We start from the raw sequence: 13,245 nt of genomic DNA, 5'->3' as shown, positions 1-13,245 counted from the left end.
TCGCCGCAGTGTCCTACGACTTGTGGACATGTGACGCTACGTATTGAGTGTGATCCGTCCGACGGACGGGGATGTTAAGCTCAGTAGGCTACCTGCCAGCAGTAGGTTTCACCCTCTCCCTGCCCTTTATTCACAACTACACACACCCAACACTACACTGTACAGAGATTCATCACAATCGTTCACTCGACGCAGACACGCACTTGACCTTTACAACACGTCGGAGAAAGTCAATAACTCAATGACAAACCACCTCCACCAGGGCTCTGCTAAGAGCGGCGTGCACAGGATTTCTGCATCTGCTGCCCTACGCTCATTTCCCGGGTATGAAACTACTTTGACTTGATTAGAACATACCAAGTGACAATGGAAGCTAATAGCGCAGCACGTAAAACGCGAATAGCGAGGTATACGGAACACAATTTGTTAAGGTCAAGCACATAAGTATAGTCATCAACTAAGAAATACGCTTTCACATTATGCTCAACCAACAGACATATTTTCGTTTTAGGAACACCAGCAGCAGCCTATGATGTATGCCTGTGTTTCGGTGGTGCTGTAGGGCATGTATCACACAGTCTACATCTACATCTACATCTACATGGTTACTCTGCAATACACACTTAAGTGCCTGGCAGAGGATTCATCGAACCATTTTCATACTAATTCTCTACCGTTCCACTCTCGAATGGCGAGTGGTAAAAAGGAACACCTAAATCTTTCCGTTCGACCTCTGATTTCTCTCATTTTATTATGATGATCATTTCTCCCTACGTAGGTGGGTGCCAACAAAATATTTTCGCATTCAGAATAGAAATTTGGTGATTGAAATTTCGTCAATAGATATCGCCGCAAAGAAAACCGCCTTTGTTTCAGTGACTGCCACCATAACTCGCGTATCATATAAGTGACACTCTCACCCCTATTGCGCTATAACACGAAACGAACTGTCCTTCTTTGCACTTTTTCGATGTCCTCCGTCAATCCTCCCACCTGGGAAGGATCCCACACCTCGCAGCAATATTCCACCAGAGGATGGACAAGTGTAATGCAGGCTGTCTCTTTAGTGGGTTTGTCGCATCTTCTAAGTGTTCTGCCAACAAAGCGCAATCCTTGTTTCGCCTTCACCACAATATTATCTATGTGGTCTTTCCAATTGACAGCTCTTATATTTGTGCGATTTATCATATACCCATAATTTATCGGATTTCTTTTAGTACGCATGTGGATGACCTCGCACTTTTCTTTGTTTAGTGCCAATTGCCATTTTTCGCACCATACAGAAATTCTCTCTAGATCATTTTGTAATTGGAATTGATCGTCTGATGGTTTTACTAGACGGTAAATTACAGCGTCATCTGCAAACAATCTAATGGGGCTGCTCAAATTATCACCTACATCATTTATGTAAATCAGGAACAGCAGTGGGCCTATGATACTACCTTGCGGAACGCCAGATACCACTTCTGTTCTACTCTACGATTTACCGTCTATCACTACGAGCTGTGACCTCTCTGGGAGGAAATCACGAATCCAGTCACACAACTGAGACGATACTCAATATGCACGCAATTTGATTAATTCACTATTTGTCTAGAATAAGCAGGATTATGTCAGATTTATTGGTCGTTATTTTCAACCAATGCTGCAGATGCATGAACAACCTGTGAACCAAGACGATGTTGCCAATATTCACACGTTTAGAATACCGAGACACGAGGATGAAGCACAATACCTTGTGTGGTCTCTTCTGTCAAAATTGGACCTCTGCACGGCATTTTGGCGCTCAAGCCACGCATTCTCATCCAAGGACACGTCCCGAATCACCGATCGCTTTGCACGAGGAGAGTGTTCATATATACATATCCCTATGTGTTCTGGAAGCTTCGTTATCGTGTGTGGTGGATGGACTGTCTGCTACCACTATCTCCCCTCCCCCTTTCCATACTTCTTTAGGGAATGGTGCGTGGTAAGAATGATTGTTTGTAAACATCCGTATCAGTTCTGACTTCTCTTGTTTCTTGATGGTGGTCATTTCAACAGAAGTTTATGAGAGGAAGGAATATCTTTCCATTATCTTAGAGAGTACACTCTCAGAAATTCAACAGTAAATCTGTCCTTGTTTAATAACTCCAGTCTTATAGAGTTTAAAACTAGACTTTGTTGGTCAACTACAGAACACCCTAGCTCTGACTGAACAATGCTGTGCTGAAACCTGCAGCTCTTATATGGATAATCTTCCTCCCTTTTATTTTATCATTATGATTAAAGTAACACACTGATGAGCAATACTCGACAATCAGTTGAATAACTGTTTCGCGAGGCACTTATTTCGCTGATGAATTACATTTTCTTTGCGAATCTTCCGATGAATCGCAGCCTGGCATCTGCTTTTCCTGTTGTTGGTTTTGTATGGTCATTCCACTTTAGGTTGCTCGGGATGATTATTCTTAGGTATCGTTTCCAGTGATCTACCGCTATAGTAAAATCGAATAGTAATGAATATCTATTCCCATTTATGTGAAATCGTTACATTTATTTATGTTAAGATAGTGATGGGAACAAACGACTGAAAACAATGTACAGAGTGTTTTGGAAAACAATCGACTCACTGAGTTGTTATTCTACGTATCGGTTGAGTTATTCATTCGTTCTTCTATGAGAAACCAGTCTATGGGAACAACCGAATGAGAACAACCGATTCAGTCGCTTCTAGTTTAGGAGTCTCCTGACTCTCGGCGCATTCAATTCAGAACGGAATTAATATATCATTTCGGTTTTGTTAATTCGTCGTTGTTGACTGCATTTAGTTATCCCCTGTCATACTATTGTTGTCATTCGAATTTTTTTAGTTCAGTGCCAATACGTAGCTTTTACTTTAGTTTTTCGTCCATAGTTATGAATAGCGCCTTTACTACACAGTGAGCGTTGTGTCTGGGTCAGAATGTCGAAAAACACAGTTGCGTGGAATGGGGAAATCATATGACTAGATGAAAAGTGATCCTAAAGATAAATTCAATGCGATATTCCATATCTGGAAGGATGATTCATAGCCTGAAACTAAAGAAAATTGATCATCTTTGGGAAAATTCTATATTCCTTCTGTGCACGTCACCTGAACATTTACCGAAAGAGAATATGACAGGTGGAAACTGGCAGTAAGAGAGAAACAGAGATTCAATAAATTTATGTAACAAAAGTAAGTTTTCTCTAATATAAACGTATATTTACAAAGCAGTGTTACTAATTAAACATTTAAAAGCCACAAAAATTGATATTTAGTACCAGATTTAAGAAAAACTCGTGAATAATTAAATAAATATTTGCATTTTGAAAATATTTCTTTTTTACAATTATATAATTCTATTAACTTCCCCTTCAAATACTGTAGTTGTTGTGGTCTTCAGTCCACAGACTTGTTTGATGCAGTTCTCCATGCTACTCTATCCTGTGCAAGTCTGTTCACCTCCAAGTACTGCATCCCACATGCTTCTGAATCTACTCGCTGTGTTCATCTCTTGGGCTCCCTCTACTGCTTTTACCCCCCACGCTTCCCTCCAATACTAAATTTGTGATCCCTTGATGCCTCAGAATGTGTCTTTCCAACTGATCCTTTCCTTTAGTCAGGTTGTAACACAAATTTCTCTTTTCTCATTAGTTACGTGATCTACCCATCTAATATTAAGCATTCTTCTCTAGCACCACATCTCAATCCAAAATCTTCTATTCTCTTCTTGTGTAAATTGTTTATCGTCCATGTTTCACTTCCATACATGGCTACTCTCCATACAAATACTTTCGAAACGACTTCCTGACACTAAAATATATACTCGATGTTAACAAATTTCTCTTCTTCAGAAACGCTTTCCTTGCCATAGCCAGTCTACATTTTATATCTTCTCTACTTCGACCATCATCAGTTATTTTACTTCCCAAATAGCAGAACTCATCTACTACTTGAAGTGTCTCATTTCCTACTCTAATTCCCTTAGCATCACCTGACCTAATTCGACTACTTTCCATTATCCTAGCTTTGTTTTCGTTGATGTTCATCTTATATCCTCCTTTCAAGACCCTGTCCATTCAGTTCAGCTACTCTTCCATTTCTTTTGCTGCCTCTGACAGAATTATAGTGTCATCACCAAACCTCAAACTTTTATTTCTTCTCCCTCTACTTCAATTCCTAATCCAAATTTTTCTTTAGTTTTCTTTAGTGCTTGCTCAATATACAGATTGAATAACATCGGGGATAGGCTACAGCCTTGTCTCAATCCCCAACAACTCCTTCCCTTTCGTGCCACTTGACTCTTATAATTGCCGTCTGATTTCTGTACAAATTGTAAATAGCATTTCGCACCCTGTATTTTACCCCTGCCACCTACAGAATTTGAAAGACAGTATTCCAGTCACAATGTCAAAAGCTATCTCTAATTCTACAAAACGACTATTCACATTGGTGAGTAGAATGTATGAGTCTGGCAACAGACTATCTGACTTTCGGATAACATCATCTTCATAATTCCGACTGCAAGAGCTGACAAGAGCGAGAATTATCGCACAATCATCTTAACAGCTCATGCATCCAAGTTGATGACAAGAATAATGTATAGAAGAATGGAAAGAAAATTGAGGATGAGTTAGATGACGATCAGTCTAGCTTTAAGACAGGTAAAGGCATTCACACAAGGTTGGCGCCGGTGGCGACACCTACAACGTGCTGACATGAGGAATGTTTCCAACCGATTTCTTATACACAAAAAGCAGTTGACCGGCGTTGCCTGGTGAAACGTTGTTGTGATGCCTCGTGTAAGGAGGAGAAATGCGTACCATCATGTTTCCAACTTTGATAAAGGTCGGATTGTAGCCTATCGCGATTGCGGTTTATCGTATCGCGACATTGCTGCTCGCGTTGGTCGAGATCCAATGACTGTTAGCAGACTATGGAGTCGGTGGGTTCAGGAGGGTAATACGGAACGCCGTGCTGGATCCCAACGGCCTCGAATCACTAGCATTCGAGATGACGGGCATCTTATCCGTATGGCTGTAACGGATCGTACAGCCACGTCTCGATCCCCGAGTCAACAGATGGGGACAGGGGACATTTGCAAGACAACAAAAATCTGCACGAGCAGTTCGACGACGTTTGCAGCAGCATGGACTATCAGCTCGGAGACCATGGCTGCGGTTACTCTTGACGCTGCATGACAGACAAGAGCACTTGGGATGGTGTACTCAACGACCAACCTGGTTGCACGAATGGCAAAATTTTATTTTTTCGTATGAATTAAGTTTCTGTTTACAGTATCATGATGGTCGGATCCGTGTCTGGCGACATCGCGGTAAACGCACACTGGAAGCGTGTATTCGTCATCGCCATACTGGCGTATCACCCGGCATGATGGTATGGGGTGCCTTTGATTACAATTCTCGGTCACCTCATGTTCGCATTGACGGCACTTTGAACAGTGGACGTTACATTTCAGATGTGTTAAGGCACGAGGATCTACCCTTCATTCGTTCCCTGCGAAACCCCACATTCCAGCAGGATAATGCACGATCGCATGTTGCAGCTCCTGTACAGGCCTTTCTGGATACAGAAAATGTTCGACTGCTGCCCTGACCAGTACATTCTCCAGATCGCTACTCTTGATGAACTGTGGTATCGTGTTGAAGCTACATGGGTAGCTGTACCTGTGCACGCCATCCAAGCTCTGTTTGACTCAATGCCCAGGAGTATCAAGGCCGTTATTACGGCCACAGTTGGTTGTTCTGGGTACTGATTTCTCAGGATCTATGCACCCAAATTGCGTGAATACGTAATCACATGTCATTTCTAGTATAATATATTTGTCCAATGAATACCCGTTTTCATCTGCATTTCTTCCTGGTGTAGCAATTTTAATGGCCAGTTGTGTACATCGCCTTTCCGCAATGCAGTGAAACGTCTTGCAGTAACATCTTTAGAACATTAAGTAGGAAATCTTCAAACATTGCACCATTTAGATTGCCATCGATAAAATGGGGGCCAATTATCCTTCCTCTCATAATGCCGCACCATACATTAACCCGCCAAGGTCGCTGATGTTCCACTTGTCGCAGCCATCGTGGATTTTCCGTTGCCCAATAGTGCGTATTATGCCGGTTTAGTTACCGCTGTTGGTGAATGACGCTTCGTCGCTATATAGAACGCGTGCAAAAAAATCTGTCATCGTCCCGTAATTTCTCTTGTGCCCAGTGGCAGAACTGTACACGACGTTCAGAGTCGTCACCATGCAATTCCTTGTGCATTGAAATATGGGACGAGTGCAATCGACGTTGATGTAGCATTCTTAACACATACGTTTTTGAGATTCCCGTTTCTGACGCAATTTGTCTGCTAGTGATTTGCGGATTAACCGCGACAGCAGCTATAACAACTACTTGGGCATCATCATTTGTTGCAAGTCGTGGTTGATGTTTCACATGTGGCTGAACTCTTCCTGTTTCCTTAAATAACTTAACTATCCGGCGAACGATCCGGACACTTGGATGATGTCGTCCAGGATACCGAGCAGCATACATAGCACACGCCCGTTGGGCATTTTGATCACAACAGCCATACATCAAGACGATATCGACCTTTTCCGCAATTGGTAAACGGTCCATTTTAACACGGTGAATGTATCACGAAGCAAATACTGTCCGCGCTGGCGGAATGTTATGTGATACCACGTACTTATACATTTGTTTCTATTAGAGCGTCATCTATCACAAAGCGAAAAAAGTGGTCCAACTAAAACATTCATATTTATTTACATAGTACACTAATATGTAGTAAAAATGGGTTTTTCTCCTTAAAAAAACGCAGTTAGTATCCGTTTGACCTATGGCAGCGTCATCTAGCCGGCCAATCATAGCGCCATCCGGTTTCCCCCTTCAAGCTAGACGAGTTTCGTTCTTTGTAGTTTTTTCGTTTGATGCTTATTTCGTGAGATATTTGGCCAGGATACTATAAATAAACAATCTGAAACCTTCCGATATCTCTGGATTTCTTGCACGCATATAATCTTCTTTCACGATTCTTAAACCAAGTGTCAGCTATGAACAAATTGTGCTCTGTACAGAATTCTGCTAGACGGCTTCCTCTTTCGTTCCTTTCCCCCCGTTTATATTCACCTACTATTTTTCCCTCGCTTGCTTTTCCTACTATCCAATTCCAGCCCCAGTGACTATTAAATTTTCGTCTCGTCTCATTATCTCAATAATTTCTTTTATCTCATTATACATTTCCTCAATCTCCTCCAAATCTGCTAAACTGGTTGGCATATAAACTTGTACTACTGTGTTGGGTGTAAGCTCTATGTCTACCATGGCTACAATAGGGCGTTCACTACGCTACCAGCTTATCCGTGTTCGTATTTTGTTATTCACTGCTAAACCTTCCCCTGCATTACTCCCATTTGATTTTGTGTTTATAACCCTGTATTCACCTGACCCGGAGTCCTGCTCCTCCTGCCACCGAACTTCACTTATTCACACTCTAGCTTTAATGTATCCATTTCCCTTCTTAAATTTTCTAACCTACCTGCCCGATTAAGGGATCTGACATTCCACCCTCCGATCCGTAGAACACCAGTTTTGTTTCTCCTGATAACGACATCCTCCTGAGTAGTTCCCTTCCGGAGACTATTTTACCTCTTGAAGACTTTACCTAAGAGGATGCCATCATTGTTAAACCTACAGTAGAGCTGCATGCCGTCGGGAAAAAATACGGCTGTAGTTTCCCCTTGCTTTCAGCCGTTCGCAGTAACAGCACATAAAGGCCGTTTTAGTTTATGTTACAGGGCCAGATCAGTCTATCATCCACTGTTGCCCCTGAAACTCCTGAAAAGGCTGCTGCCCCTCTTCAGGAACGACACGTTTGTGTGGCTTCTCAACTGATACGCCTCCATTGTGGTTGAACCTACGGTACGGCTATTTGTATCGCTGAGGCAGGCAAGCCTCCCCGCCAACGGCAAAGTCCATGGTTCATGGAGCGTGGGGGCTAGAAATAAGATTAAATTAATTGTATCTAAGAAGTTGGTAACAAGTAACGACTCATATACAGCCGAAGACGTTGAACAACTATATAACTGAAAACACTGGAGATTGAGTGAAAGAATTCATATGACTGGCGTAACCGTCAGAGATTTGTGTGATGGAGCAGTAAGTGAAACCAGTCCTACTAGGAGAGTGAATGAAAATCATTCATGTAGCTGACGTGGCCTAGAGACTAGATTCATTCGACTGAATAAACTGACTGGAGGAAAAACAGTTGGCTAACCAATCAGTTGTTAATACCAGTTGGTTGTTCCATCACTAGGTTCAGTCGGATTCGTCTGACGGTCCCAGCAATAATAATAGATCACCTGCTGGTCTTGCTCCATTTCAGCACAGTTTTCTGACGTCGCATCCTTCCTATAGACAACATCGACAGCTAATTCCCTCATCAAGTTTACGCCCTAAATAATCTGTACTTCTGTTGATTTTGGTCCGTTAAGAAGGTAGTGCTGAGATTAATGTATAAGGATTCCAATCACAAATCTTGTCCGATTCTCGTTTAACTGGTGTTCTACCACACTAACTGACGGTGCGAAACTGTGTCAGACGCCTGCCAGACGCCTGCATGAACAGGGGTGCAATCTGTTACGCTCGGCCTGTATGTCCACAGCAACAGAACCCAGGAGGAATCCGGTGAGTGGCCTGGTCTAGGTTCCGTGCTGAGAAATCGACACCCAGGTAGACAACGAACAACAGTTTCACTGCAAGTAACAAAAATGCAGTCTTTTCCGATGTGGAGCGTAAATTCACAAGAACACAAGAAACATTGTGCCTGGTAATTGCCTGGAGAGGACATCAAACGTCGAAAATCAAATCAGGTCATCTAAATAGCCAAAGGCACATAGTGACGTGCTACTTTTAATGCTAAAATTACTTAGAGTTTTCGACTTGCTTTCCTTGACCCAGCACACGGACGGTAACAAATATACACATTCGCAAAGCGTTAACGCCGCAATCTGACACTTTCTACATCACACTCCGAACAGCGCCACAAGTAAAAGGAGAAGAAATTGCAAAGCATGGAGTGAGAGATTACCCACATACAGTCTGCCAACTTCCCAATAATAAACTATTGACTTTCCAGCTAAAGAAGAAGTAAATCATTGACCTAGGTTAACGCGGAACAAAAGCATCTTCCACAACATGGCAAAGCCCAAAAAGGTGATACGGTAGGACCACCTCGAGCCCCGGAACATCATACAACGGCCAAGCAAATGCCTAATCCTACTGCCTGGCCGTATGAACAAGCACTCCGTGTCTCTAATCACTGCGCGTCCACTTTCTTACTGTCATGTTTCCATAAGGTGAGGTCAACGGCCGTAAAGTGTTTCATAAAACGCTTTTGAACCATCAGATGTTTATTTGTCGCTTTAGTCATCAACCGGGTTCGGTTACTAACCATCATCATCCAGGATGTAGGGTACAAAAGATTATCCCATATTCCTTTGAAATTGAAAAATACCGAAACTATCCAGTGAAATTGTAGTCTACAGCCTGGAAGGTGGTTGACAACCAAAACCGATAGACGAATAATGCGACAAATAAACAGCTAATGCCTGCCGTTGTGGCCGAGCGGTTCTAGGCGCTTCAGTCCGGAACCGCACTGTTGCTAAGGTCGCAGGTTCTATTCCTGCCTCGGGCAGGAATGTGTGTGATGTCCTTAGGTTAGTTAGGTTTAAGTAATTCTAAGTCTAGCTGACTGATGACCTCAGAATTTAAGTCCCATAGTGCTTAGAGACAATTGAACTATTTTTAAACAACTGATAGTTAAAATGCATTTTATAAAACACGTCCTTACTGGCCGCCCATACTCGCCACAACACTTCAGCTGTCGCCGCGCGCCACCTAGCCTACTCGAACAGCCGGAAAGCTATCGAAAATAATATCGATGCGAGCAGCATCGGATCGATAGTTATTGACTCGAAGCCTCTGTCCTATTAAACACTGTTATTAGTTCAAGTCTAAGTTTGCCGGGAAAGGCTAAGTCGCAAATGATATGATAGAGCAGAGCATCCGGTGACGGTAGTGTCGTAGTGGTGGCGTCCTGAGCTGTTCTCTGTATCATGGTTTGTTATCATTACCGTATTGACGTACTGTTTTACTTGCGTTGTTGAGTTCCCTGCGCTATCGGTGTTATGCAACCTGTTGCGCCGTACTGTCATGTTGGAGGGCCATGTGCCCCACATAGCATCCGGAACATTACGTAGCTCACTCTCATTCTTGCCTACCACATGAGAAAACACACACCTGCGGCCATAGCGATGCCTTTTTGCCACGCAGTATTCACTGCCCCGTTAAGATAACCGGTTTACTCGTGGCTTTTTACCGGCTTGAACCAATTTGTTCAACGACTCATCAGCCCAGGCGACCGTTTTCTAGACCCCGAGCAGCCAATGGCTGTATTCATGCTCGCTTATCATAAACTATGGCTGAAAAGCGGTTGGTGTGTCGCGAGCTTCTTTCATTACATCGTGCACCAGTATGTCATGCGTAAGTCACTTGTGGACACACTAGCAATCAATCCCTGTCCTCGGGGGTGGCACATCTTTGTTAAACGGGAAAGCGCTGGCATATCTTGTAGCAACGCTATAGCTTTGACCGATGCCGGTCAGTTAGAGCACTGGGCGCGTATATTTCGGTTGGTCGTCTCATGCAATTTGAAAAAAAAGGCCCTTTTGCCTCGTCTTTGTTCTCACGCAGATCATCTGAGAAGATGTGTTGCAGCCTCTGGTCTTGTGTTCTTGGTATGGGTGCATTAGACCAGCAACTTCCAGCTTAATGTCGAGGTGGTACCAAGCAACAAGCATTCAGACTGTATTCATATGACTGGAAACACCGTAAGGGTGCTCAAGGTATGTAAAATTGCGTCCGTTTGGCATTTCAGTTTGGATTTAGACATTACCATAGATAATTTTGCATCTTCGTTCTCGTTTGCGCTTGCAACAGAACATGTAGTCAGCAGTATTCGTCATCAAGTCAACCATCTGTAAATTCAAGTGACTTACAAACAGAAACTGTCACTCACAAGGTTCTTTCTCAACATCCTTTAAATTTATTTTCGCTCACTGACATGCCATGACATTCGAGAGAGGAGGGAGATCGTTAAATATCATAACTTGATATTTGTCATTAGCCTTAACGGCTTACCTAATATATTAGATTTGTTTACGCTTGAGACGAGGTTTTTCATATATCTGTGTTTCAGAAATTCATTATCTTAAATCTTTGCTTTGTTCACAATTTCTACCACGTGTACCTTACCTCCTTGTTTCAATCCTTAATATCTATTTCTTACTAACAATTCTCCATTCACTTATATCGCGGATTGCTCAGAGGCGATGCTACAAATGCTGTAAGATATATTTAGCAATCCAAGCAAGTTACCCGTAAATGCAGTTCTTCGAGTTACACGGGGGCGGCGGCTGCATCATCGTAAATTATTGCCTTCACCACACAAACTCCCTCTTTTCAGGTTATTAGTTAGTGTGTGAAACTTATGGCAAAACAAATTTTTCCTGCACAAATCTAGCCTATATGACACGGTTTTTATATGCTTAGGAATTGTGTAGTATGGGGTTTGTAGTCAAAGTCCTTCGTGAAAACTCAGTTTTGTTACTCTCGAATAACCTCCTCTCCCCCCCCCCCCTTTTCAGTGAACTTACCGAAACAGTAATTTGAATTCAGATCGGCTCATGATTAGCCTCTCGGGATATATTTCAGAGTAGGAACCAGGTTAACAAACTTATATGAACACTGAGGTACACTCACAAAAGGAGAGGCAGAAATGCAAGCATTGAGTGCTGACTTACGTGTTCAATGACAGTAAGATGGACGCCGAGGGCATATACGGATACTCACTGCCTCAATCCGTGGATATTTTCTGATGTCAACACATTGCTTCCCAAGAGATTCGACCCCGACGGAGGTGGTTTTACCTGAATTTGGGTACCCACGATCCACTCTTCATACCGCGTTACGTGAAAACTCAGTGCTTGCGCGATATCCAAAATGGAGGGATAAAATTGATTCGGCTATCCTTACCTACCCTGCGATCGAATGTCTAGTCGACTGCCAGAGCAGAATCTGACGTCACTCCAGTCACGTGACAACACCGGCTATTCCATTCGCTGTGGTGACAGGACACGCTCCAAACAACAATTGTTTCTCGTTCTTTTTCTCACGGTTGTATACACTGAGTTATGCACAGTGAGTACATATACAATCTGATGAAATGCATCCGCACAACCATCTGTTATGCTGAACTAACCTCTAGATGTCAAGAGACGCGAACCAATAACTGTAATAAGAGACGGGGAGTATGATGTTGTCAGTGGAGAAGCAGTAACAACACGATGTATCGGACAGGGGAGCTCTGTGGTTTTGAACGTGATCTTGTCACTGCATGTCACGGACATTTCATCCCTCCTAAAGCTGCCCATGTTGACTATTGGATACGCGAAGGAACAATCACAGATAAAGCAAGACAAGGCAGATGTCATGTACTGTCGAGCAGGGAACATCAAACGTTGCTAAAGGTGGCTGAAAAAATCGTACGAAATTATTGGAAGAAATGACTCTTGAGTTACGAAGTGCTACCAGGACTCCAGGTGGAAGAATAACTGTGTAATTTTTTTTTTATTCTTCAGTCTCCTGACTGGTTTGATGTGGACCGCCACGAATTCCTCTCCTAACCAATCTCTTCATCTCAGAGTAGCATTTGTACTCTACGTCCTCAATTATTTGCTTGGTCTATTCCTGTTGCCCGTAGCGATCGCGCGGTTCCAGACTGAAGCACCTAGATCCGCTCGGCCACTCCGGCCTGGCCTAGTTTCCAACCTTATTTGATTTGGCAGCTGGTTTCAGCGTTCTACTATGCCATCTTCGGGTCAGTGAACGAGCGTAAGAAGATTCTACCCCGGTTGTGATCAAAACAGGAGTCCACAATACTGGCATTAGTAGATTTTTGCTATGGCGGTCATTTCAACCATTATCTGCCGAGTGTTACACGTCGGTCAGAAGCCTGAAGATAACGTAGTAAAACGCTGATACTGGTTTCCTAATAAAATAAGGTTGGAAACTAGACGGCTGAAAGGTGATAAATTTGTCATCCTGTATCGAACGGCCGAGTCCCACAACCATCTCTGAAAAGATGGACATACAGAGACT

The sequence above is a fragment of the Schistocerca gregaria genome, chromosome 1, assembly GCF_023897955.1.
Source record: "Schistocerca gregaria isolate iqSchGreg1 chromosome 1, iqSchGreg1.2, whole genome shotgun sequence".
NCBI classification, from domain to species: domain Eukaryota; kingdom Metazoa; phylum Arthropoda; class Insecta; order Orthoptera; family Acrididae; genus Schistocerca; species Schistocerca gregaria.
The sequence above is the reverse complement of the archived record's forward strand: the minus strand, read 5'-3'. Positions refer to the sequence as shown.